The sequence below is a fragment of the Silene latifolia genome, chromosome 11 (assembly GCF_048544455.1).
Source record: "Silene latifolia isolate original U9 population chromosome 11, ASM4854445v1, whole genome shotgun sequence".
NCBI lineage: Eukaryota > Viridiplantae > Streptophyta > Magnoliopsida > Caryophyllales > Caryophyllaceae > Silene > Silene latifolia.
The window spans coordinates 13,736,638-13,762,625 of NC_133536.1; the positions used below are offsets into that span (position 1 = coordinate 13,736,638).

The window sequence follows — 25,988 nt, forward strand, 5'->3', positions numbered from 1 at the left end:
GGGCATGTTATCATCAATCATAAGGAACCCAACAAATTCCCCCTTTGATGATGACAAGCCCTAAACGAATGTATAAGCAATGTAAACACCTTAATTCAAGATTTTAATCAAGCAAGATCAAATGAGAGAAGGAAATATATTACCTTATATAAAGCAAGAACTTAAATCAAACTAACCATGACAATTTTACATTGCCCCAAAACAAGAGTAAAAGCTAAGAAGGTTAGGCCTAGACATTAGTTAATCAATATGCAAAGAGATTAAGAGCATGAGTTTACCTTTTCCCCCTCATGACATCATCAAAAAGGATAGGGATGTCAATGGCATTAGAGTGCAAACAACCATAAGAAAACACAAAAAGACACATATAACCGTGACAAAATAACAAAGTCAACATAAACATACAGATTAAACATAAGTTAACCATAGTTCACCACGGCTAAATAAAGTTTAAGATACACCACCAAGTATCAAAATAACGAGTAAAAAAAATAGTCTTAGGAGGGCACAACAAGGTGGGACAAAATGAAAAGTCAAGGATAAGGTGAAGGGGCCGAAATAGATGGGATAGGCTAAGGAGAGGAAGCTTGGTCACCATCCGAGTCACTACCCAAAGGATCATCATCCAATTGATTAGCATGAGCATCATCACCATGTTCCTTTGTTGAGACGAGAGTGGAGATGATATCCACCTCACCACGAATGAGGTCCACGGTGGAGGCAAGAGCCGAGATGGCCAAGTCCTTTTGACTAGCATCGTGCTTAATCCAAGCACTCAACTCAGCCACAGCTTGAAGAACTTCCCGCAAGTTACCCGTACCAGCTTGACTAGACGACCCACCCTCAGGATCCGTCTTAATTTTCACAGAAATCAATTCATCATTTTCCACTTTGATAAGCATTTTCCCCATTTGACCATCACTCATGATGTCGCACATGTCCAACGAACCCAAACTAGAACTCACTAATACCCCGTGTGCCTTGAGCACAATCGACAACCATATTCCATAGGGTAAGTGTAGCATGCTAGAGGAGGGTTTACGGAGTTTGGACGAAATGAGGTGAAATCGCTTAAACATTAACCCAATCAAGTTCACCTTCGTATGAGTTGCAATGTGATAAATTAGGTATTGTTGGGCTATGGATAATTTACCCCGATCACCCGAAGGGTAGAGGGAGCGACAAAGCATGTTAAACATAATCCGGAGAGGTGGAGGTATTTGGGTATTGCTAACTGGACCACAAGTGACGGTTTTAGGAAAAACAACTTGAGCGACACCTAGGGGTGAGGCGTAAGGTAAGGCAACCCAAGTTTCAGATGGGAGATTATCATAACCTCTAGTTGGAATATTAAGGGCGGTAGCAAAATCAGATTGAGTCCGTTTAAGGGGCTTACCATTCACCTTAGCCGTGAGGAAATCAACCGATTTATCCACTCGGACGGATTCAAAGAATTGAATCACTTCACTTACAAATACCGGTTCACGTGATGCCAACAACTTTTCCCAACCTTGAGCCAAAATCATGTCACGGACAGTGTGAAAGGCGGGAGGCTCGAACCAAGATTGATTGTAAACCCGAGGAGAATGGATGGCTTTGGGGTTCATCAACCTCTCACAATTTTTGTAGATGGAGGTAGGAAGATCCAGACTTTCGAGTTGATCCCAAACAAGAGCCAAATCCCATTTAGAGGTTAGGGAAACCGAATCAGAGGGTGAAAGATACACCAATTTTTTCTTTGATTGTTTCGATTTTTTCAGGGGTGGTTCACTGGGTGTTTCATCAGGGGAATTGATTGTGGGGGTTTCAATATCACTTTGCTCGACACTTTCAGAGATGGGAGGTAATTGGGATGAAGAGGCTTTATCCTTTCTTTTGTTACCTTTCGTTGTTTTAACCGAATCGGAGACATGGTCGGATTTTCATTCAAATCAATAGGGGTTTCTTCAATGTCATCGATATTCACAGTGACGGTTTCGGTGATGGTCTCAGTGGAGGAGCTTGTGACAGAGGCACCCTTTTTTCGACCTCCTCGAGTACGACGCCCGACCATGGTGGAGATGGGGATGTCGTCGGACGGGACAGTGGTTGGTGGGATCGTGGAGATCGGTGTAGAATGAGGATTAGGTGGTTCTGGGTTCGGTGATGGAGATGGAGTCGAGGTTGTGTTTTGTGAAGGAAAGGCATGGGAGACTCTTTGGGCAGGCATGTTTGGAGAGGTCGGTGGTGGGTCAGATGTGACAGGTGGAGAGGGCATTTTCGTGGGTTTGGTGGGTATAGGTGTATTGAAGGAAGTCTTTACCATGGTGGGTTAAGGGTAGGTAAGATTTGAGGGATTTGGGAGATGAAGGAAGACGTGGATTTTGGGTGTTCGGTGGGTTTGAGGGAGTAAATGGCCCAATAAATGAGGGAGGTGAGGTAGTTGGCCCAACTACTTAATTTTAATTACTCGAAATAAAATGCAAGGTAGTATATTATAAACGTAAATTTAGATATGAGGTTGAGTGATTACCGACTCACGAGTACGGTGTCAATTTTTGGTCTAAAAATATTATGAATGCACTTAGAACACTAAAGAACATATATCCAATTTTAATTTAATCAATTAAGGAAATTTGTAAAACTCACACTAAAAATCACAAGCAATTAATTAACCCAATTTCTAGTCTAAATTTCTCAAAATGTTCTCTTGCAAGTGGCTTAGTGAAAATATCAGCAATTTGATTTTCGGTTTTGCAAAAGATAAGTTTAACATGTCCTTTTTCAACATGATCACGGATAAAATGATGACGAATATCAATATGTTTGGTTTTAGAGTGTTGGATAGGATTTTTGGAAATATTTATTGCACTCGTATTATCACACATTATGGGAATGGAGTCAAAAATAATACCAAAATCCAAGAGTTGTTGTCTTACCCAAAGTAATTGAGAACAACAATGTGCGGCACTAACGTACTCACTTTCGGCCGTTGAAAGAGCTACCGTATTTTGTTTCTTTGATCCCCAAGAGATTAAACAAGGACCCAAGAATGTTGCAATTCCGGAGGTGCTCTTTCTATCAACCGTACATCCCGCATAGTCCGCATCCGAAAAGCCTATGAGATCAAAAGGACAATGTAAGGGATACCATAAGTAAAGATTTTGTGTTCCAATCAAATACCGAAGAATTCATTTAACGGCTTTAAAATGTGATTCATTCGGATTTGCTTGGAACCTAGCACATAAACAAACGCTAAAAAGAATGTCGGGACGACTTGCGGTCAAGTAGAGAAGTGAGCCTATCATACCTCTATACACCTTATCGCTAACATTCTTACCGAGTTCATCTTTGTCCAATTTGGACCCGGCTACCATAGGTGTATCATGAGACTTACCATTAGTCATCCCAAATTTCTTAAGCATTTCCTTAATATACTTTTGTTGATGGATCATGATTCCATCCTTTGATTGCTTAATTTGGAGCCCAAGGAAAAATCCTAGCTCACCCATCATGCTCATTCCAAACTCCGATTTCATTAGTTCCGAAAAATATAAGTAAAGGAGTTCATTTGTTGCACCAAATATAATGTCATCAACATATACTTGTACAACCAACAGTTAAATCTGATGTGACTTTAAGAACAATGTTTTGTCAACGGAGCCTCTTTTAAAACCATTTTTAATAAGAAACTTAGACAATCTATCATACCAACACCTAGGTGCTTGTTTTAAACCATAAAGAGCTTTGTCTAATTTGAAAACATGGTTAGGCAAGTCATTGTTCTCAAAACCCGGTGGTTGCTCTACAAAGACATCTTCTTCCAAATATCCATTTAAGAAAGCGGTTTTAACATCCATTTGGAAGAGTTTAATGCCTTTGTGAGCCGCAAAAGCTATAAGTAATCGTATGGCCTCAAGTCTAGCTACCGGTGCATAGGTTTTATCGTAATCAATACCCTCTTGTTGGTTATAACCTTGCACCACTAGCCTAGCCTTGTTCCTTACAATTTCTCCCGAGTCATCAAGCTTATTGCGAAAGACCCACCTAGTACCAATGATGGTACGATTAGGCGGTCTAGGGACTAAGTGCCCTACCTCGTTTCTTTTGAATTTATTGAGTTCTTCTTGCATAGCAAGCAACCATTCTGCATCAGTCAAGGCGACTGTTACATTTGAAGGTTCAATTTGAGAAAGAAAGGCATTGTGGGCACAAAATTCATTGAGATGAGCGAGATTGTTGAGAGATGATCTTGTTCGAATTCCCGAGTTGAGATCACTTGTGAGATTAGTGAGTGGATGAGAGCTTTGATGTTTCCACTTCTTTGGAACAATGGTTTCTTGTTCCCCCTCAGCAGCATCAGTCACAGTGACTGTTTCTTTTGGCCTGGAGTGATCTTCATCATCACTGTTTTGGGTTGTTTCAGTTCTGGAGGTGGAGGCAACAGTCGTTGGGTCTGTTGCTTCCAGAGAAGAAACAGTAGCAGATGTGCTACGTGTTCCCCCTGAGCTGCTGATTTCCTTTGAAGGTGACAGTCCCTGTGTCTGTTGCAAGTTAGCGTTGGGAGCTTCTTCATCCTCGAACACGAAGTCCTTTCGAACAAGACCAATCTCAAACTCATCGTCCTCATCGTACTCATCATCATCATAATCATCTACATTTTGTACCTGTCCAAGCACACTAGATTCATCAAAAATGACATGGATGCTTTATTCAATTAACAAGGTTCGTTTATTGTAAACTTTATAGGCCTTGCTATGATCGGAGTACCCAATAAATACTCCTTCATCACTACGTGGATCGAACTTACCCAAGTTGTTTTTACCATTGTTATGAACGAAACATTTGCTTCCAAAACATCTAAAATATGAAATGTTGGGTTTTCTTCCACGTAGCAATTCATAAGGAGTTTTATTCAATATACTCCTTATCATGACACGATTATGAATGTAGCAAGCGGTATTTACCGCTTCGGCCCAAAAGTTCTTAGGCAACTTACTAGATAATAACATTGTTCTAGCCATTCCTTCAAGGGTTCTATTCATCCTTTCAACCACACCATTTTGTTGTGGTGTTCTAGGAGCCGAGAAGTTATGGTCTACACCATTGTCATCACAATAAGCACCAAATGATGAGTTTTCGAATTCGGTTCCGTGATCGGTTCTCATTGAAACAAGTTTTAAATCAAGTTTATTTTGAATCTTTCTTAACCAAATTAGAAACTCATCAAATGTCTCATCCTTAGAGCTTAAGAAGAGTGCCCAAACAAACCTAGAGTAATCATCAACAATGACATACACATAACAACTACCACCTCTACTTCTAGTTCTCATTGGTCAACACAAGTCGATATGTAAAAGTTGCAAAGGTTGAGATGTACTCACAATTCTTTTGGATTTAAAGGAACTTCTAACATGTTTGCCTCTAGCACATTCATCACGCACTTTATCAAAATCAAACTTCATGTTGGGAATACCTTCAACTAAGTCAAGTCTTTTAAGAGTATTAAGAGTTTTTGTACTAACATGACCAAACCTTTTATGCCATAACCAAGGATCATTGTTCATTACACTCATGCAAGACATGGTGTGACCGGATAGAGTGTTCAAATTAGTTAAGTATACGTCTTCCTTCGAGTATTAGTTCATTAGTAGTGGCATCAAATATTCGACACATATTAGCACTAAATTCTACAATATTACCCTTATCACAAAGTTGAGAAATGCTAAGGAGATTATGTTTCAAACCTTTGACAAGCCGCACGTTGTCGACACAAAGTAATGGTGACTTACCAACTTTTCCAATGCCAATTACTTCACCTTTCTTGTTGTCACCAAACCTTACCGTGCCACCATTGTATGCTTTAAGTGAGAGGAATTGGCTTCTATCACCCGTCATGTGACGAGAGCATCCACTATCCAAGTACCAATTGCGGCCGCCTCTCACCAAGCCCTACACAAGATTAGATTTTGAGTTTAGGAACCCAAACAAACTTGGGTCCCCTTTTGTGATCAACATATCTTATGGTGTCTTTCCTAATCCATATTTGCTTAATTATTTTGATGTTCTTGTTAATGTCATGAAATCTTTTCTTACAAGTGTTGAGAACATGACCATTCTTACCACAATAATTGCAAATAATGTATTCGGGAAGACCAACATACTTTCTCCTTCTAAAATCAGTTTTAGGCTTCTGGATGTAACAGTCTGTCTGACTGTTCCATTTGAACCCTAAACCAGCAGTTTTTTTACATCTCTCGGTTTGATTCGTGAGGAAGTTTAACACGGTTTGACTTCCTTCCCATTTTTCAGTGATGTTTTTAGCACTAACAAGTTCATTGGTCAAGTCATTGACACGTGAGAGGAGATGCAAATTCTTTTCTTTTTCCCTCTTGAGTTCATCATTGTTAATACTTTCTAAAGACAATCTTTTCTCAACTATGAAGTCATGGGTGTGGTTATTGAGTTTAGACACGAGATACATGATTCGTTCTTTAGACTCTTCATATTTAGACGTCATCTCATCAAGACGTTTGTTTAGATCAACGAGTTCATCGGATCTATGATGAGAGGTAGATCTAGAAGTGCTACATTCGGGCATACCCTTTTGAAGAAAGGTAAGCCTTTCATGAAGAACTTCTATTTCTTTCTTGAGACAAGCTATCTCATCTTTAAGACACTTGTTTTCATTGACCAAGCATTCGACCTTTTCTTTGGATTTGTCTAAGCGTTTGTCAGAAGCAACAGTCTCAGAGACTGTTTCTCTTAGGTCAACAATCTCAGCCACAAGATCATAGACTTCATTTTCGAGAGCATCTTTGTCCTTCAAAAGATCATCACGTTCCTTGGTTAGTGAGGAAACTTGCATCACCAAGGTAGTGTTGACATTCTCAAGGTCAGAGACGTCCGTGGGGGTCAACCTAAGACGCTCTAGTTCTTTAGTCAAATGTTTGTTTAACTTGTTGACTCTTTTAACTTCATCATAGGCCTCAGAGGTGACAGTGACGCTGTCTGTTGCTTTTAGTTCATTTTTAAGATTAAAGTTCTCTTGAGCAATTTCCTCAATCTCATTTTGCATTACCTCAAGCTTATCATTTTCAAACCGACACTTATCAAAAAGTTGGTCAAGAAGCTTACATACTTTCTCTTTGGAGTAAGTTCTAGCCTTGGCCTTTAGATGATTTACCTTGTTGTAGGAATCGGAGTCGAAATCGTCGGGATTAGCCATGAGGCATCTTAAGTGTTCAAGTTTTGAGGTTTTTGAGACTTTTTCTTTAGAATGATTTGTAAGACACATTTTAGCCTATAGTTCCTCCTCGATGAGTTCCTCATCTTCCTCGGAGTCGGACATTCCCCAAATAGCACTCATGACTCTATGTTTATAGTCCTTTTTAACCTTTTCTCTTCTTTCCTTTGATTTGATTTCATCCCACTTGGGACATTCTTTAATTTGGTGAGTTTTATCACCACATTTAAAGCATCCCACGGTGGAGTTAGGTCGTTTCTTAGGAAAGCGTTTTTTCGAGTAATTATTAGTGAACCTTTTGCTTCCATGACCATTGACTACCCCGGCTAGATTCCTTGTGAACATAGCAAACTCGTCTTCCTCCTCATCTTCTCCATCACTTGGAGAGGATGTGAGGGCGAGACTCTTTCCCTTTGAGGACTCACTAGAATGCTTATCAAGATTAAACTCGTGAGCCATTAGTGATCCCATTAGTTCATGAAGCGATAGGGTAGACAAGTCTTTAGCTTCCTCTATGGCGGTGACTTTGGGTTGCCACTTAGAGGTTAGACTACGAAGGATTTTTCGAATGATGTCCTCGGACTCGAAATTCCTTCCTAGACTTTTAAGCTCATTAATAATACAAGAAAAACGTGAAGAGAAACTATTTAAGGACTCGTCCTTTGACATTCCAAACATCTCATATTGTTGCATGAGAAGGTCAATACGGTGTTTTCTTACTTGGGACGTCCCTTCATAGGCAAGTACAAGGGAATCCCAAATAGATTTTGCCGTTGATGAGTCGTATTTTGGTTACATTTTGCCCCGCATTTATACCTAATTCTGACTCGATTTTGTGTGCTTAATTGTCTAATAAGCTCATTTAATTACTAATTTATAATAATTAGCCGTCTTAGTTTTATTTATTAATTAGTCGGATATTTATTTAATATTATTATTAATATTACTTTATTATAATAATTTGTAGGTAACGCGAAGTAATAAAGAGGAGATTCGATTTACAATAAATCAAGGCGGAATTGAGACGGGTCAAAGTTATGAGCTAAATGGGAAGTATACAAAGCAAAAGTCAAAGTTGACCCAACACTCTACGAAAACCAAATATTCATACATTCTTACTGCTCCTTTGTTTCTCTGCAACTTCAATGACAATGGCAATTATCAACTAATTCATCATGTTTCACCATTGCCAAACTACCAATTGAACAAGCCAAGCTTCATTCATTCATCACCTTCACCATTTTTAACTCAGCACCACCACAACTCACCAATTCACACCATAATTCGTACCACCATCCTCGGCTCAACTCCGACAATCCACATATCCCCTGCATCATCATCACGACCACCACCTGTATCATCTTCAACAGCCACCACCACCATTAATGCTCAGTTCAATCACAATAATCCTACTCACCATTTCCTTCACCATCTTCATTTCACCATCTCCACCATCGACATTCACCCATTTCACCATAACCATTCAATCACGATGGCTGCCACCAGTCCAGAAGCTCGACATCAATCACCATCACCCTCCTTTCATCTCCCCTGTACCTGCGACATCAACAACAACAAACGAGCACCAACATCGACATCACCACCGCCATTTTCGAATATCACCATTGTCGCTCTTCATCTTCACCAATTCAACCACACTTGCCGAACCTCCTCTACCCATTTGCAGCAGCTCAAATACCTGACTCCATAACCCGTCATTCCACCATCATCATACCCACAACAGAATTAACAACCCGTGAATCCGTCTCATCTGCGGGGAAATTGAAGCAACTTGCACTCCTAGCCGGTCCACCGACCGCCGCCCTCGCTACCGGCTGGGTATACACACAAAGTATCCTCCTATTTCCAGAGAACTCCCAGCCGGCCTTAGCACCGGTGGCCGGTCAACCGGCTCACAACTCAAATCGCATCAAAAATTCATCCCCAGCCGGGTCACCGACCGCCGACACCCCCACCGGTTGGGAGAACAATTAAATTCACTTGAAGTTTCCAGGGGATTCCCAGCCGGTCACTTGACCGGTGGCCGGTGGACCGGCTCCCAACCCCTTTTTGCGTGTTTCCTTTTTTTTATTCTCCTTTGTCCTTTTGTTTGAGTTGGAGTATGATTGAGGAGGGAGGTCGTATAATTAGGAGGAGATTATGATTATTATTATTATTATGATTATTATTGTATTAGGATTATTACTAGTGTAACACCCGTGAAAAATCACGGGATTGTCTTAAATTTTTAAATATTAAATTTATTTGCTAAATCTGTGAGACAGATGTATTAAAGATTTACTTCTATTTATTTCATCGCATCAATAAAGCTCTTTAGTTATGGGCAACATAGCATAGATGTAAAAACACTTCGTGCATAACATTTGCAAGCTATCTTCAATCTCAATGAAATAGTCGTGTCTCATAAGTAGAATGTTCTTTCGGAAAGGCCGGGGCATTCACACAAATAATTGACAATTAGGAAGAGCCGAAGTGGAGTATGTTACCAATTTGTTGAAGGTGGGAAGGAGAATATTCATTCAATATATTATGTCATGTCAGTATATTTATATACTTGAATTTTTCTGTAAATATATAGTCTATACAATGCTCTATGGATGTGGAACATTGGCCTTGTTTTTGCTACAATCGACAAAGAATGTGCCAGTCTTCAAGCGTCATGCCTCTACGGAAAAGAACAAATAAAGCTCTTAGGTTTCCACAAAGATCAAAAATCTGCACATAGATTGAGTACTTCAGCTGATTTCAGTCCTTATGAATTTCAGAAATGAACAGGAAACGCTCATATCAATATCTAATATGAGCCCAACACGTTAACTAAAGGACAACTATATATCCATTAACCCACTAAAAATTGTGAAGATTCTGCAATGAACATTCTTCATTTGCTTCCTTTGACATAGCAATGTATGCGTAGATTGCGTACAATCAACCCATTAACTCATTTGTTAATGATAACGCGAACTGTGTCCATTGCATGTATACTATGAAGTGAGTTTCTGTCTAAGACAATAAAAGGGAGCAATCACTCACAAGTATTTCCACCCTCACATCCTTGACGACCAATTGAAACTTTTTGCCACTTTGAGATTGCTTAGGCTGATTTCCAAAGTCCAAACCTAGTTTTCGTACCTTCGAGAACCACCACCCAAGCTCTTTTTCAAATTCACTGTAAAAAGAAGTCCAAACATTAGCACATAAACTAATATGTAATGTCAGGCATCGAGATAAAAATTACTAAGGAAAAAGCTTCAGTCAAACCTGCCATTCATCCGAGTTTTCATAGTGCATAGTTGATTATCCTATTAAGGAGGACATACACTGGTTTTGAAGCGTCCCTCCATGGATTGACATCCAACACTGCAAAGGTTAAGTAAACATGAAAATATGAAATTTCTGTGCCATCACATAAAAACTAATTACAACATGAGTAAGATTTTTCGCACATGAATATTGATTTTCTCAAAGGAATACATAGACAAATCAAGCACATAAAGGCTGATGAGCTTTTCTCATGGGAACACGGACTTTTAACTTAGTTATTATGGAGTACTAAGTTTTTTACTCTCATTGTCATCCTTCAATTTACAGGAGAATTATAGAAGTCAATATAGAGTGACTTCCTAATATCATTAACAAACCATTTCCTTTCTGAATTTCAACTAAAAGAGAGTGAGCTAAAAAGTTCTCAAAAGATATTAATTTAATACGGAGTAACAAATCACTCCAACACTCGATAAAACTGAAATTGTAACAGTGAAACACTTTCCGTATTCTATATTTTAATAACTGAAGTAAAATGTTCAAACTATTAGAATTGGCATGTGAGCGACATTAAGCTAACAACAAAATTAACAGTCTTTTAAAATAAACACATAAAACACAATTGTGCAAAAATTTCAGTATAACTTAAGAGTTTTAGACTAATGCACTCCCACACTAATCATAGGCGAGGACCGTTCAAATCTTAGTCAGATCAGAGACTTGAAAGCTTAGCCCCAGCAATTTCAGATTCAAATTTAGACTCATCAAACTAAATCACGTATATAAATATATATTTTTATACGATTTTACTCTATAGAAATTCGATATCATTATAGCCTTATAGGGTCATAATTACACGTCTATATACACCAATAATGCACCACCACACAGCTTTGACACATGGTAACCAAAATTATTTCGTGACATTGAATAACCAAAATCATAATGAGGGTGTAGAGAAGGGTGTCATGGAATTACCAAACAGATAGGGACGGCTTGCTTGAGCGGCTTTCAAGTTCCAACCAAGGGTGGACGTATATAGTTGGACTTGAAGCCTTCATTGATTGTGGAGTAAGTCAATAAAATACGATGTGCGAAATTGAAATTAAGAACGATAACCATAAGTGAGGTGCGACGTTGCGTGTAAATATCCGGACCATCTCAGCACATTACTGCGAAATCATACAGGAAAACATTACTCGTTAGAAATCGATCGAATTTTCGAGATCGGTTATTCGTAAAATGTAATTGTTAGGTAAATTGATTTGCCGTAATGTTGCAGAAACGACCGAATTTTTAAAAATTCATCAAACAGACGGTAATTATAACAAAATCGAAACAGAAATTAAAACATATGAAATACTAAAGAAATCACAGGGAATATGAAAAAGTGGGAGATAAGAGAGTGAGAAAGTAAATCGTAGATGACAGAAGAGAATTGACAGTCGATTTCTTGAATTGCATTGATTGGTGGTGATGCTGTTAACATTGGTTGTTCTACGAACTCCATTGTTGTGAGCTGATTTTGCAGAGAGAGAAAGAGTGTGCGTTGCGAGTTGTGAGAACTAAGGCGGGAGAAAATTGCAAGCCGATCAGTAGTAGGAAAAAAGTTCGACTCCTCTATACAATCGTCTTATACAGATACAATATTCTGCACATTACACTGGGGAAGGCGTATATCGAACAAAAAAAATCAATTATTTTGTATACAAATGAGATGCCCTCTTCTTAGTATATTCATACTGTTAAGTAATCTTAAAAGTATACAATTGTAAGTTGATCTATACAATTATGAAACAGTAATTATAAAACCCGTCTTTCATTTTCCGTAGCTTGATGAACTACACTCTGTGTTCAAACACAAACCAAATGACGATCAAATGCTAGAGTATGAGGTATTAAGAGACATTACCATATTGTCATCCAAGGATGATGAAGCTGGTGAGTAATCACCCTTCAATATAAATGCATCATCGGTTGAAATATCAATAACCTCTTCTGCCCTGTTGACGATTTTGTCTTTGTCATCCTTAATGTTGTACAGCCTTTGTAATACTTCTTCCATTGTTGGCCGCATTTCTCAAGTACTTTGCAAGCACTGAAATGCTAGGTCTGCTAAAGCTGTAATAATGAAGTCGCAGTTTATATGACAGTCGAAGTATGAAGTATGGCATTTACCAAACAATCAAATAACAACAAACTTTAAAAAAATCTTGAAAAATACTGAAATGAACTTTGCAGTAGACCAATACGAAGAAATTAATTAATTAATTATGTATTGAAGATAATCAAACAATAATTAGCAAACAAATTGGAGGGAGTAAATAAAATTAGGAAACAATAATTACTAAACAAATTCAATCTGTAATAGTTAAATCCTCAAACTGTAAAGGAAATTACACAATATAGATTTACCTAACTGAAGAAAATTGCCTTAAAGCGTCGAGTCGCAGATTCGCTGCCGCAGAGAGTCGATTCACATATTCATTGAGTGACGAAGCCAATTAGCCGCTTCTCAAGATCTAACAACAATCAACACAAACAAATACCACCGCTCCTCCCGTCCCTCCACTGCACGCCGCTGGTCGGACCTGTCGGGTATCCGCCACACATTCCCATGCCACCAACGGACCACCCCCTCCGCCACCACCTTCAACCTCAGACGCTCCTCTAGCCGCCCAAATCCTCGCCACCTTGCACTGCCAACAACCACCCTTCTCCCTCGCAACTAAGAATTTATTGATGATTCTGACCAAAAACTCCATTACAAATCTGAATAGCATCATCACAATCTCAAACTCGATGTTTCTTTCTTTTTAAAAAAAAAATTATTTTAATTTTTTCATTTTTTGTGGTAATTCAAAGTTATTAGTTGCTTTTATTTGTGTTGTTATTTGAATGGATCGGTGTTATGAATGATGCTATGATAGGTTTTCTGGGTTCTTCTTTAATGTTGTTCTTGGAAATGATTTATTCATTTCTTTGGGAATCATGGATTGTTTTTGTGAAAGAATTGATTAGTTGAGATAATGATGTTGAGATGGTGGGTGGAAGACGGAAGTTTGAGAGTTTAGTTTTTTTTTTTTTTTTTTTTGGAATTGTAATGCAGGGTTTCTGGAAAATTGTTCATTGTCATTCTCAAGGAGCATAGAGAATGACAAAGGTACGTTAAATCAGATTTAATTGGTTTTTTTTTATTTTTTTTTTGTGTGTGCTGATGTGGCCATATTGCAAAACCGTGATTGGCTCAAACAAAACTGATTTTGTGAGGTTGAATGTGAGGGCTGCATTACCCTAATTCTCAAAGGAGATTGCGCCACATAAGCAATTTTACAAGATTCTTTTATATATATAATGATGATTAGACCCCACTAGTATAAAAGACACAATGACACCACCCCATTACTTACCTTAGAAATGAGACTAGAAATAAGATTAGAAATTAGTCTCTCTTACTCTCTCAATATTTGTAGAACCCTAAATATTTCCCTTTCAATATTTCTTCAATAAAATTTGTAATCATTACTTAATTAGTTTAATCAATCTCTTGTTTATCGAAGTTCTTCATTCCATCAATTCAAAGTTCCTGTTCCGGGTGTAATTCCGAAGCAAGTATTGTTACCACTCGTGGCTTGTAGAATGATGTCTTTGACTGAATCCTCCTTTTGGCCTCTCCTGAAACAATGAACAAACTGAGGGCTCGGCTTTGGCCGAGCGTACTCACTCCGACGCCCAAGTCAGTGAACTTAAAGAGATAAGTTATGTGTTACTTGGCTAAGTATATATTGTAGAGAGATAAGGAAGATATTACCAGATTATAGGGTATTTAGGTTATGATTTTCGGATCCTTTCCTCAATGAGGGTTAAGGAGTATTTATAGACTTTCACCTTTTGTCACGTAGTGGCCAAGTGGCCAAGTGGCTAGCAGGTGGAAAGACCGTTCTACCCTTGGCCGATGGACCCATGGTAGGCCGGCCGAGGGGTCTTGGATATGAGTACGCGGATATGTGCCCCGGTACTGCTAGTTGTTGCTGGCCGAGACCCAAGAGAGACAGCCGACAATCGTCGGTTAAGGGTTTGTCTAAGTCGTTGACTTGCTGTGGATATCTTTGACCTTGCTCAATATGTTGACTTGGTCAGCGGGTGCAGAATATGCCCCATCAATTTGCCCCCATGTGGTGTCCACAGATGCCTTCATGAATTTCTGTCAGTATTAGCTCCGCGTCGGCTGGGCCGACACATTTCAAAAGTGGTCTTATTACGGACCTTCTGTATAGTTCTCCTTCGAACACCAAGTACCTGGCGGCGATCCTTTTTATCTTGGCCGAGAGATTGCGGTCCTCCGGCAACTCATTTGTAAGTTTGTATTTCATTATCGGAGTCATCCACGTCGTCTCGGCTTCCACGTCGCCCACCATGCCGACGGTCTCAGTGATGCTCTTCGCATTCCTGATATCTACCAAAGACGTTGGTGACATTCTTGATGGTTGAACTGGCAAGTTTCGAGAGAGCGTCGGCCCGGTTATTCTCAGACCTGGGGACGCATTGGATCTGGAAAGAATTCATTTTCCACCAGCACCTTCTCTGGTTGTTTCGACATCTTCTTAGCTTGATGGGTGGGTTTTGTTTTTATGTTTTTTTTTTGTTTGGGAATGAATGTGACTAGCTTCTAGTATCTTTCCCCACAGACGGCGCCAATTGTTCCGGGTGTAATTCCGAAGCAAGTATTGTTACCACTCGTGGCTTGTAGAATGATGTCTTTGACTGAATCCTCCTTCACCTTTGCATCATAAGCCGCCTTGGCCTCAGCTATCTGAGCAGCCTTCGCCGCCTCCGCCTTCCCCACAGACGGCGCCAATTGTTCCGGGTGTAATTCCGAAGCAAGTATTGTTACCACTCGTGGCTTGTAGAATGATGTCTTTGACTGAATCCTCCTTTTGGCCTCTCCTGAAACAATGAACAAACTGAGGGCTCAGCTTTGGCCGAGCGTACTCACTCCGATGCCCAAGTCAGTGAACTTAAAGAGATAAGTTATGTGTTACTTGGCTAAGTATATATTGTAGAGAGATAAGGAAGATATTACCAGATTATAGGGTATTTAGGTTATGATTTTCGGATCCTTTCCTCAATGAGGGTTAAGGAGTATTTATAGACTTTCACCTTTTGTCACGTAGTGGCCAAGTGGCCAAGTGGCTAGCAGGTGGAAAGACCGTTCTACCCTTGGCCGATGGACCCATGGTAGGCCGGCCGAGGGGTCTTGGATATGAGTACGCGGATATGTGCCCCGGCTGGCTAGTTGCCTGGCCGAGACCCAAGAGACAGGCCGACAGGCTGCGTCGGTTAGGCTGTCTAAGTCGTTGACTTGTTGTGGATATCTTTGACCTTGCTCAATATGTTGACTTGGTCAGCGGGTGCAGAATATGCCCCATCAGTTCCCATGTTATTGGTATAATTTTTTACTCTTATTTCTCTCTTTAATTTCATTTGTTTACATTTTGCCTTTCTCTTCATTCTTGTTTAATTGTTCATGTTAGACTTCTTGTTGTTTAATTGATGCTATTCTCTTTCTTGTTCATCTTTTCTTTGTTTTCCATTGTTGTTGCTCTCAAAGATTGAATCTTTGAATTTCTCATGTTAAAGATTGAGTCTTTGAGTTTATTGAGTTAAAGTTTGTGCCTTTAGTTTAATCTTCATTGTCTCTTGAATTAAATTGTCTTTCCTTATAATTTAAGTTGGATTGTTACATGATTAGTAATAGAATTTGTACTTCCATCATGATTATGCATAAAGTTTCCATCTTTGTTGTTTCTCTTGCAATTAGGAACATGATTAGTGAGTAGTCTTCTACTAGGACTCGGTTTGACCCGACATGAGTAGTTTCACTAATTGATTCTCATATGGGATAGTTGTTTGGGGAAATTGGTGAGGGTAGTTTAGAGGAATTACATGGTTTAAGGATCGATTTTGGGTAGTGTCGACTTGTAACCCTTGTCCACCAACGAGAGTTGGTTAGGTTGTAAATTGGATACCCGGAATTTGATCTTGTCACCAACCAAGGTTGAGACCGAAAGGGAGAACCGAGGGAGGGTGCCTCTAGACTAGCGTTTGAAATCGACCCTTGAGAGAGGGAGTGGGATGACCCGGAATACGATGAGTACTTAATGACCTTGACCAAGCTCTTGACCTCCTTGGAAATGTGCACGTTTTTGGGGTTGTTGGGTGTTGAGTTAGGGATTCCGACCTTCGAACCCGAGAGGGGTTGGTGGGTAGTGCTAGCACTACTACAGATATCAGGGCTATAACAACGGTCAAAAACCGTTGTTATATAAAAAAGCGGACGTTGTTAAAGCGTCCGTTGTAGAAGGTTTTAACAACGGTTAGTTTCTTAAGGAAACCGTTGTTAAAACTATTAACAACGGTTTTAAGTATAAAAACCCGTTGTGGAAAGTGTGACTCAATTTTGGGGGGAAAGTTATAACAACGGGTTTTAATATAAAAAACCGTTGTTATAACTAAAGACAACGGGTTGTTTTAAAATAACCGTTGTTGTTTTTTCTTAAAAAAAAAAAAAAAAATTAAATTAAATATTACTAGATGCATGCATAATTACGGCCTGTTAGAATTCCGATGCATGCATTATTACTGACATCACTGTACATATGAACGGATAATATGGAATGAGAAGGGTTAGTAATAAGATTTGAAGCAGCATTATTGAGAGATATATGATGATGATTATGGCACAACTTCCTAACATATATATTAATTAAAAAGCAAATCAACCCACACATTGCTTAGTATATAAATACATTGCATATCTCAACTAACATTTCCATTATCTCAATATATTCATATCTCCAAACCCTAACTGCTAAAACAAACTCTACTTAATCTTTCAAAACAAACTCAAAAAACTCCAACAAAATGAATGATTTCATCCTTAAGACTCTTACCATGATCGAGAACAACAACAACTTCATCCGCCGGTTCCTCCATATTGAGGAAAGTTTCAGGAGCTACCTTGCGGATGCTCGATCCGCATCAAGTACGCCAAAGAAGATGGCTTGACGGAGCGAAGCGATTGCGGCTATATGACGATATAGCAAATGCTTTGAACGGAACCTCCAAATAGCCAAGGAGGAGAGGACGGATACGATAGAGCAGAATAAGATCCTCTATGAATATATAAGAATTGCATTTTTACATATGTAATTTTTTTTTTAATTTATGTATTTATAAATATATATATATATATATATATATTAATTATGTTTATCTTACTTCTTCATCTTGCTTCTTCATTGTTTTACTAACTAATTATGCGAACAATACTTAAACAAATAACATAATGGTCGATACAAACACATACATGCAAAAGAAATAAATAGAAAAAGAAAATAATGACGATGAAACTAACGGATGTGGCGAGATTTACCTTATAAATACGAACGTAATAGACGATGAAATCACAGTGACGGCGAGAAGATAAAGGGACGATGAGAAAGAGAGAAAGAGAGAAAGAGAGTGTGTATGTGTTTTGTGTTTGTTTGTCTGTTGTGTTTGTGTTTGTGTATTAAGGGTTGTGTTTTGTGGCTGCAGCAGACTTCTGTTTGTGTGGTTTATAGTATGGAAAGTATTGACAACGGTTATTAAACAACAACCGTTGTGAAATATGTTTTAACAACGGGTTGTAAAAAACACCCGTTGTTAAATAAGTTTTAACAACGGGTTCCAAAATCAACCGTTGTGATTACTTTTCACTAACTTTGCGCCAATTTTGCGCCAAATTATTAACAACGGTTGTGCATGTCTGACCCGTTGTTAAAACTAATAACAACGGTTTTTATAACCATACTCGTTGTAATTTATTTTAGTAAAATTCGCGCCATACATTCTACAACGTCTATTGTGATTTTCGTGAATAATCGTTGTTAAAGGGGCGTTGTAGTTGCCTGGATTTGTAGTAGTGTAGTGTCCTACTTCGAACCCGAGAGGGGGGTCTTAGGCGAATTAGAGCCATCTCCTCCTTGCCCGTTTACCTAAACGATTAGCCTAGGGAATCAATATGTGGAATTATGAATTGTTGCGGGAGAACCGAGTTCTAGGCCTTTTAATCATTTGAATTATAACTTGTCCTTCTTTCTTGCTCATTTACCTTTCTTTTGTTAAGTTTGCATTTCATTTTGCTTTAGGTAGCATTAGTATAGCAACCTCATCTTTTATTGTCGACTTAGCTAAGCATAAGAATTTAAACAATTAGTAATCACCCTTGCTCCTTGTGGTTCGACCTCGACTACCCTACTACATTAGTTGAGTTATTTGTTTGATTTGGGGAGTGCGACAAACCTCACTATCAGCCGTAGGACATCCGGAGATTCGACTAACTTCCCCCTCACCAACACAACGTTGAAGAATCGACATTGCTTTGGAATTCTTTTCGGCAAGTTTGAAGTCGTTTTCATTGTAATTTCTTTCCTCTTTTGTCTTGGTGAAACCGTTTAAGATATCGGTTTCCTCAATGACAAGAGGTCCATTTTGGATGATGTTCCAACATTGATAATCGATACTTTTGATGTAATGTTCCATTTTGAGTTTCCACCATCCAAAATTCGAACCGGTAAAGACCGGGATCTTGGAGTGTTTCTCGGAATCCATTACCCACGAATCAAACTCTAAAGCGATTAGCCTCGATCAAGAGCACGAGACTCTGATACCAATTGTTGAGTTTATGGATTCGAGTACCTAAGAGGGGGAGGGGGTGAATTAGGTACTATTTAAAAATTTAACTTCAACTTTATTGAATTAAAGTGAGTTATGAGAACAAAAGTGGTGAGAGTATACTTCGAATAATATTGCAAGATTAAACGAGTATTGGAATGAATGTTTGCTGAAGTATGAAAGTAACAACTGTTTTGACTGTAGCTATTTGTCTCAATTTATGGAATACGGACTGCAGACCAAATGTGACAGTATGATGAACTGTTACTTCGAAGGTTAAGCAAAGCAAAACAAACAAACAAAATAAATTGCAGCGGAAATAAAAGAAAGATCAAACACGAGATTTTGAATTGGTTCGGCAAATACTCAAGTGCCTACGTCCAATCTACCTTTTTATTGATTTCTTTTAGTGATCTACTCCGACTACTAAAAGACCCGTACAATAAAAACACCAACCTACTCCGGTTGTAAAGCGAGTCCAAGAACTACTCCGTTCTTATAACAAGCCAACTCGCAACCTACTCCGGTTGCCAAGAGTTGAAGACTACTCCGTCCTAAACTCTACTAACACACTTAGAATGTTATAAGGATCAAGTTTCCACTAGCTTATTCTTAACAAAGAATTGAGGTGGACAACTTTTACAAGATCAACAATTCATAAGCAAGAGAGTTTAGTATGTTAAAGTAACAGTAGCCAAGATTGTAACAACTTGAAGACTCTTAGAAGTTTTGCAAAGACACACGGTTTTAAGCTTTAAAAACAATTTGCAAACTTGAAAAATATTTCAGAAAAAGTCTTGGGATTTTTAGAGAGAAATGGCTCGCCTTTTATAGAGAAGATGGGTAAGGGAGTTGCTAGGGTTTTGAAGGGTCAAAGACCTCACATGTGAAGAGCTTCAACAACCACCCAATACTTGCACCAAAGAAGGTTCTTATGCAAAGGCAAAAAGAGAGAAAGAGTGTTTGTAAATTATCCATAAAAGCTCATGCAAATTCAGAAAACAAAGAAAGAAAAACAAGTCACATGATGACAAGTTTACACAAATATGGCAAAAAGCATTTCTTGTTTTCTAAAAGACCAAAGGGTTGAATTTGCACAAAGAGGAAACATTTTGAAAATGATAATTATTCAAAGCACTCTTTATTGAAGGCCAAATCCTTATAAAAATCTGAAGTTTATCTTTCAAAAATAAGAGACACGAGGAAGGCTTTTGAAAGATAAAAGGATAAAAAGAATTCAAGTGTTACGAATTGAGGCAACAGTCCAGGCAGCTGTTACTTGTGAAAGTAACAGTCGTCTTAACTGTTTCTATTACTCTGAGATACTCTACTTTCTCACTTGTACATTAGATGACACTTAAGACTCAATACAATGGGATGATTAACAACTTCAACACTTCTTAATCCAAGCTTGATTTAATCATAAATCCTGAAAAGGTAAACTAAGATAGCACACATCAAATGGGCATGTTATCATCAATCATAAGGAACCCAACAGTAAGCCTTGACCTAGACCGAAAGGTTGGAAGGGGTGAGACCCGTAGTGATCAATAGGAAGCTTTAGTGAGGGCGAAAGTTAAGCTAATAGCATTCTAGGGCGAATTGAGACCGAAAGGAGATATTCATTGCCCCTTAGACCGACACATCGACTGATCTACGACCTTAACTGCGATTAACTGACGTTCATTGATGACCCGACATCCTAGTTTCCTCTCTTTCTTGCTAATTTCTCTTGTCTTTATTTCTCTTGCCTTAGTCTCTTTAGTTTAGATTAAACATTTCAAACCCCCACACTGTGACATTAGACAGATAGAATAGACAAGTAGATAGTAAACCGCCTCCCTGTGGAGATCGACCCTACTTACCGCTGACTTCTGTTAGTTGTAGCTAGGTATTTTATTTTTGGTACATAACGACCGTATCACAATACACAGTTGAAGTCAAGCTGGGTTGCCAAGCAATTACTTGAAGTTTTCAAAGCAAGACCTCACTGGCCTGTCGTTGATATAATAGACACAGTTAGGAGGGCATATAAGGTCATCATTAAGAAAGACTTTGCCTACAAGGTTAAGTACACTGCTTATAAGCTTTTACATGGGTCCATGAGAGACCACTATAGCAAAGTTGGAAGTTATTTGAAAGCTCTTGAGCAAGAGTATCCTAGGAGTGTCTTCACTTTTAAAATAAACCCTAATGTCGTAAGTTCAATACCAGTATTCCATAGACTATTTATTTGTTTTGAGGCACTGAAACGAGGTTGGCTTGAAGGGTGTAGGAAGATATTGTGTGTAGATGCTTGTTTCTTGAAGACATTTCTTAGGGGTCAATTGATAAGTGCAGTGGGCAGGGATGATAATGATCAGATGTTCCCATTGGCATGGAGGGTTGTGGAAGGGGAGAACAATGAGAGTTATGAATGGTTCTTCAAAGAGTTGAAGAATGCATTAGGAGAGGAACATCAGGTACATCAGGTACATCTTTGCTAATTCTCTTTATTAACTGCAGAATATCATGATTGCCCACATAGCCTCTTAATTTTTCCTTATTAAATTATTCTTAAATTCTCTTTATTAATGTAGAGTATCATAACAATGGTGGCAAAAGAGTTTCCAAAGGCTGAACACAGGAGATGTACCAGACACATCTTTGCTAATTGGCGCAAATCTTACAAAGGTGAGGAGATGAAGATGTTGTTCTGGAACTGTGCCAAAGCCTATAATCAGGCTGATTTTGATGAATCAATAGCAGCATTGAGGGAAGTAGATCCAAGAGCAGCAGAATCCTTCCTATCATGTAATCCTACCCTTTTTTGCAGAGCCTTCATCAGTACAAGCACAACAAATGATGTGATTGTGAACAACAAGGCTGAGACCTTCAACGCATTTATCATTAATGCAAGATCAACGCATTTGCTATACATGCTTGAGGATATTAGGACGTTGTTGATGCAAATATTGGTAAAGAAAAGAATGGACATGGAGGCATCAACAGCAATAGTATGCCCTAATATTCAGGCAAGGCTAGAGAAGGAGAAAGAAAAGGTTGCATATTGCACACCTCTGTTGTCAAATGTGAATCAGTACCAGGTAAAAGATGGCCTAGATGAAGTAAAAGTTGACCTGGCAAAGAGAACTTGTACATGCAGGAAATGGGATGCCACTGGAATCCCTTGTTACCATGTTGTGGCTGCCATATTTGATATCCATGCATTGGCAGAGGATTATGTACATCCTATGTACAAGAGGGAAGGTTACCTTAGATCATACAACTATTCCATAGCTCCATGTCCTGGAGAAAGACACTGGCCAAAAGTTGAGCATCCTATGATCCCTCCACCTATCAAGATTGGACCTGGAAGACCCAGGAGGAAGAGAAGAAGAGATCCACATGAGGATCCAAAAAGGAGTGGAAAATTGACCAGACATAGGCTTGAGATGACATGTTCTATATGTAAATCAAAAACTCACAACAAGAGAAAGTGTCCTCAAAAGAACCAAGTTCTTCCACCACCACCTAAAAGAGGAAGAGGGAGACCTAGGCTTACTACTGTGGGAATTAGAGAAGAACAAGCCTCAACCTCTCAGCTTCATCATGATGTAACTGCACAACCCAGCAGGACAGGAAAGGGTGGAAGGGTAATTAGAGGAGGTAGGGGTGCTGCAAGAGGGGATAACAGAGGAGGTGGAACAGGAGGTAGAAGAGGCAGAGGTGGTTGGAGAGGTAGAGGTGGAAGGGTAAGATTATTCTGAAGTTTTAATTGTTTATGCTACTGTTATAGTGTGTAGCTATATTGATGCTACTGTTTCACCTGCAGGCACCTCAAGGTCTTGGTGTCCTTATTGATGATCATGGAAATGCTTTCACAAATCTGCTAGGAAGTCAGAGGGGACCAAGAAGCATTTTGTCACCAGTTGGATGTACCAGTCAACCTTCCACCCAAGTTTCAACAAACCTGCAGCCAACATAGGAGCCACTCTTGCTCTTGATGTTCTTATTTTGAAGCAGAAGCCATTTTGAAGTGCAATCAGAGTCTTTGAATGATTAATTTGAATGACCATTGTTGTCATTATGAATTGCAGGCACTTGCCTTGATGTATTTGTTGGATTATTTTGATTAACTTAGCTATGTCTCCTTTCAATATTGTAATGTAATGGCAAATTTGGCAAAACAGTGACTGTTTTAAATGGTAATGTCAAGGCAAATTTGGAACAAATGATCAGTCTATTGCAATTTCTCATATAAATCAAGCACTTCTACATAGCATTCTCCAATACTTCATTACATTTGCTTGGATTACATATGTTCTATCAACCAACACAAAGCAAAAAAAACCCAGGAGCATATCAAACACCTCATAACTAATTTCTCTCCTCTATAATGTTTCCTAACTTCATGCCTTAATTCCATCAACTCTCCCTTTAATTTTTTATTCTTCATCTTCATTGTACTGATCTTCTCTTCATACCAAATCTTCTCCATTGAATTCATACGCATATCCATCTCCTCTTCAAATACAAAAAAACCCACAACCTTGCTACAAAGACCAATAACAGAGAAATCACCATCAAAATATGTGTATCAAACTAATAATCAAATCAGAAAAAAAAAAAATTAAGGAACTTACAGGCCACAAAGAACACCCGTAAAACATTTTTCCAGCATTAACCCCATTGTTCACGTGCTTCAAAACAGCGGGTAATGGGTGTTTGCATAACACCTCTTTTCTGACATTTGTGCACCTTGAATATGAAGAAGACATCAGATTATAAAGAAAGAAGATGAAGATTTGGGGAATGAACAAATCTGGGGAGCAATGAAGGAGATAAACAAATTTGGGGAAAGAGTATAAAGAAGGAAGATGAAGATTTTTGTTTTGTTGGAAATTAAAAATGAAGGAGATGAAGATTATATAAAGAGTAGAAGAGGGAGAAGAAGGTAACCTAGAACTAATTGCATAAAACCGGTTACAACAGGTAAGTTTATGAGGGAGAGCAATAACAGTTAAATTAAGGAAATTGTTAGATTAATTTGGGATTATGTTTAGCTTGGATTAATTTGAGCAGGTCAGCAATAGGTTGGATTATTTTTATCAAAAAACCCTTTATTTTTTTGGATATTCTGCGTTGTACCCTCGTGGTTTTTGGTTTTCTACATTGTACCCCTCCTTTTTTTATATTTTATGGTGTACCCCTAAACTCTATACATTAGTCTATACAATGACCTTATTTATTGTCTTTGCTAACTTAGTTTCTTAAATAACCTATTAAATCGTCTATTTATCATTCTAATTACTCGATAACCTACTCATTTACTTATTAGTTCGTCAAATTACTCATTAGCCCACGAAATAGTATACGAAACTAACTAAAAGTTCAAAAAATCTCCATTATTATGTCAGGACTCATAACATATGTTTTTTATAGTAGTTTGTGCTTATTAAAAGTGATTTATGGTGTTTCTCACTTTCTCATATAGAATGGTGATACACATTAATAAGTCAGAATAAATGTCAAAGTATTGTCGTTTGATAGTGATAAAGTTAATGGAAAGTTAAACGAGGTTATGATGGAGAAAAACTAAGAAGTTTAGGGGTACAATGTAGAATTTAAAAAAAAGAGGGGTACAACATAGAAAACCGAAAACTCAGGGATACACCGTAGAATATCCCGTATTTTTTTTTACCGTTTTACGATAAAATATTACCATTTTACCATTTTTTTGAAATAACCCAAAAAAGGGTTCAATGCATTACTAAATTAGCTTCGGCCAAGGCCGTAAAGTAACTAGATACATCATGTAACCACATACACTGATACACCTACCCAAGAACATGAACTACACTATTAAGTATTAAGGTTTCTACTTGCAAAAACAAAAGAACAAGAATAAAAAAAGGAACACAAAGAAAAAATGTCATTGTAGATAAGAGAAATATCGCCTCGACCAAGTCTTCGCTTCTTCAAATCTTCGACCACATTCAAACAATCACTCTCGACAATGAGATCCTTCACCCCCATTCTCCGAGCTCCACTCACTTCATGAAAGATAGCTAGCGCCTCCGCCACTTTAAATAATCACTAGATGATTTTACTTTTTCCGTCTTTATTATTAAATCTCGTCTTATGTTGAGATCGTCTCAAGAAAGACCTACTCTTTTTTGTATAACTGTCTTACAAGAGATTAAATGTTCTCTAGTTACTTCACATTTTTTTTTGGTGTTCGAGCTTGTATTTTTTATCTTCCCTAACAAAAAATTATTTTAACCATTTTAATTGTGCGGAACCCCGATTCCTTATACCCCTGTCACCCAACACCGGTCTTTGTAATCGAACTGTAGATTTTTTTGGAATAAATTAGCATCGTAAATAAGCGAGCACTTGACTGTGTTACCAACAAATTCTGAAGAACTTATAAGCTTCGCCATGAAAGTTGTCGATCCAACAAGCAAACAGATTTAAACAATAACAGTTGAGAATATACTGCAATGACATGATAGAAATTACAGTCAAGCAGCTCGGCACTCATGCATAAACACCGGGGTTAACAGTTAACATTATTAAAATACTATTAATCGGCGAATATTTTCTGTTGCTTCTCATGTTCGCCTGGTTTTTCAAATGGTTAAAGTTCATGGATACATGGCATTTAGAGTGCTACAACAATTGGAGTAAGCGTTGATGGGTTCCGTATTTGCTAGTTCTTGTGCATCAAGTCTGGCGTTATATGGCACCTGCACATATAAATTATGTCAGTTTTTGG

The 25,988-nt window shown here is 38.4% G+C and overlaps 3 protein-coding genes across 8 annotated transcripts in view; all 3 read right to left on the minus strand.

The window, feature by feature from the left end:
• The window catches only part of LOC141611112 (uncharacterized), a 137,110-nt gene that overhangs the window by 94,655 nt on the left and 16,467 nt on the right, over positions 1–25,988 (minus strand). The window lies entirely within an intron of this gene.
• Positions 1–25,988, minus strand: part of LOC141611110 (putative disease resistance protein RGA1) — a 135,958-nt gene that overhangs the window by 82,006 nt on the left and 27,964 nt on the right. The window lies entirely within an intron of this gene.
• The window catches only part of LOC141612964 (putative disease resistance protein RGA3), an 87,041-nt gene continuing 86,733 nt past the window's right edge, over positions 25,681–25,988 (minus strand). The window contains exon 19 of the mRNA XM_074431712.1: positions 25,681–25,959. The gene's annotated coding sequence lies outside the window, so the exon portion shown is untranslated. The remainder of the gene's footprint in view (positions 25,960–25,988) is intronic.